This window comes from Pinus tabuliformis, chromosome 7 (genome assembly GCF_031772625.1).
Source record: "Pinus tabuliformis cultivar Carrire ecotype Pingquan chromosome 7, CPIR1, whole genome shotgun sequence".
NCBI classification, from domain to species: Eukaryota; Viridiplantae; Streptophyta; class Pinopsida; order Pinales; family Pinaceae; genus Pinus; species Pinus tabuliformis.
The window spans coordinates 792,467,169-792,470,476 of NC_142293.1; positions in this window are offsets into that span (position 1 = coordinate 792,467,169).

Below are 3,308 nucleotides of genomic sequence, written 5' to 3' on the forward strand. Positions count from 1 at the left end.
AGTGGAAGTGGGTGCTAGTTGTGGCACTGTGACTAATCACTATGACTTCATTGCAAACTATGACATGGATGATATTCTTGGTAGGTTGATTTCAAATTAATAGACATGATGTCTTGATCTTTGGAACATGTGACTGACATGTGTGAATAGTTGTAGGGCAATCATGATTGGTATTAGCATGACAAGATAATAATTGATTTGTTTATATAACTAGTAATCGGGTGAATGTGATAGCACATAATAAGACTCAGTTCCGGCAAGGTAAAAAGGTAAAAGAAAGGAATTGGGTGAGAATTTCTTTGGCTATGTTTGGAAACCAAAATTCCAAATGAATGAGTGCTTTACAAAAAGTTTTCTTAACCTTAATTTTGGCTGACATTATGTGGATATGTGCTATATTCATGAATATGTATTTGACAAGTTGTTATCTTAAGGTTGATATTTGAGATAAGAGGTTAAGTTCTAATCTTGTAAAGGCATGAATAAAAGAATGAGCTAATGTTGCGTGATGCAGGGAATCAAATGGAAAAAGAGACTGCCATAGATCTTGAAGAAGGCTCGAGCTAAGCTTTCACTCATGAATCCTTGGAAGCACCGGGAAACCATGGGGGTTGATTCATGGTGTCTATTAGAAGTCTTGTGCTTTTGATGTTTTGTGATTTGTTTGTGCTTGATTTGCAGTTTTGATTGTGTCTGGTGCATGGCCATGCCACTTTGTTTGTGGTGTTGTATTATTATTGGTTTTCCATGGTTTTCTTCTTGTTTTCCTTTTGTTCTTGCCTTTTATGTTTTGAGGGTCTTGGGAATTGGTTGGGAAAAATGAAAGTTAATGGAGCACAAGGAGAGCTTTGTGGTACCCAACATGTAACGAAAGACTCGGATGAAGCCTGGCGCATGAATAAAGGGAAAATAAAGGCAAGAACATGACAATTAGTTGGGTTGGTTGGGTCCATTGAGGTAAATGGAAAATGGCAAGACAATCACGAGAAAGGTGACAGGAAAGGTAAAGTATATGGGCTTAAGGTAACATATGCATTGCCTAAGTGGGGAATTGTTATTCTCAATGTTGTGCGTGATGTGCACGGATAAAGGGAGTTCTCTTAACCTTGACCTTATGAGCACTAGTAATTATGTTGTAATCATGATTATGCTAATGTCTATGTATGTATGTCGTTGTCTGACAGGGTCATCATGGATCATGCTTGTGGAGGAACGATTTCTTATGCGGGTGAATGGCATGAAGAGGTTATTGGTTTATGGGGAATCAAGTGGGAAGAGTAGCCCTGACATATCCATAAGGTTAGTATTGTGTGGATATGAATTGATATTATGTGCTTATACTATGTTTATGTTTATTGTTATGGACATGTTATGTTGAGGGATACATTAGCGGAATGAAAGCAGTGCAATCTACATAATGTTGGGACAAGCATGGATAGTGGAAAGACATTAGAAGCAAGGTTGCTTGGTAGAGACATGTGGTCTCTGGATGTGCAGTATTGTTGTGGTGTACATGTGGTGTTGTGTACATGTTGTACATGTGGTGTTATGTACAAGTGGTGTTGTGTACACGTGGTGATTGTTGGGTGTGGAGCCTGATGATCTTTCTGATTATTTAGAGGTTTTTTTGTTTCAACCGCGTTGGATCCCTATTCCTAATGGGGCAGCAACATCGCCTGTTTAATCGTTGTTGTTGTTTAGTCAATTTAGTTTCCTAAATTGCTTTGCATAAATTATCAACCAAGGCTTGTAAGCTGATGAAGTGTAGTGCACTGTATGTGCTAGTTAACCCTTCTTACTTCATTGTTTTGTATTTTTATATTGTTTTGTTTTGGGGGTTTCCTTGATTTCTAATGATGTACAGTCTAAATTATGATGAAACTAAGTCTAAATTTCCTAGAGGTGAACTAATCAAAATCTAAGTTAAAGGAAGGAAAAACAGAGCATCTATCCTATTTTGTCATTTTAATCCTAAGTCAAAAGTTAAAAGGTGAAGTTGTAAGGCAAATTGAAATAATTTACAGAGAATGAAAACTGACTAAAGCACTTTTAGTTGTCCAAGCCTCCAATTTTGAAAGATAACTTTCTTGAGATGGCAAACGAGCAACTTACTGTTACTACTTTATAGTTTAGAGAACTAAATTAAATATGTGGAGAGTAACTAATTGATTTCAATCCTTGTGTGAAGTGAATGTTTAACCATTTAGCTAGGATGGATATCAGCTTGAAATGGTGACCAAAAACGTTTATCCACACAATGCATTGGCAATTTAAACTAAGAAATAAATAACAAAGGAAACAAACAGTAAGTAAACTAATCAACAATGCATCCTTGTTACTTTTCCACCGTACCCTATTAAGACAAAACAAGTTTCATTTATGTAATAGATAGGAGAAATGAGATTGCACCATCGAATTCTAACATTATGCTACTGAACATAATTAAAATAAAACAAACTACAGGAAATCAACCTAAACTACAAATACTGCTAAAAGTAAATAATGAAACTAAACTGAACAGTAAACAAAATAACAAAAGAAAAACCTCCTTCAGTGCAGGGGCCCTCTGCAACTGACTGAGTTGAGCTGCTAACTAGCTGAAGATACTCTTTCAAATGATCACTTGGTCAAACACAACTTCATATTATTAACAGGAAAATAAGTTCCAAAATTACAGAGATGTAAGTCTGAGCTTAATACATATAGAAATTCGAACTCCTTCTCAGTTCTTTACAACTGATATTTAAAGAAACATTCCTAACTGTCTTTTGAGAGAATTTAGCTACAGGTGGTCTCCACGTATTACAACAAATCTGCATAAACGATTGATCAGCTACACGTTACTTTAAGTCAGCGAGATGGTTGCATGAATTGTTGTCACTGGTGGTTGGTTCGAGTTAATGCTACAACAAAACTGTCAGATTTATTAATTAGCCACGAAGAGTGGACACAGAGTCCTATTGCTCTCGGGTTTCTTCGTTTGACTCCACCTTTGACTGTGGTCTTGAGCTAGCTTTTTTTGTTGATCTGGGCTGGGTGACTAGGATAGGATCCATGTCGTGACCATTCCAGAGATGCCCATGTGGCCAGTTTCCTCACTTGACACCTGTAACCTGTTCAACCATGGAAGTAGCTATGGAACACACGGTTAGCTACAGAATGGGCTACGTTCCGTAGCTAAATTGCAAAAAATTATTTCAAATAGAAAAAACATAAAAGTATAACATGTCAATCATTTAATGTCTTCCTTGAGACAAAATCTATCATTTATCAGTGATGGGGATCTGTCTTTCATGGAAAAACAAGAG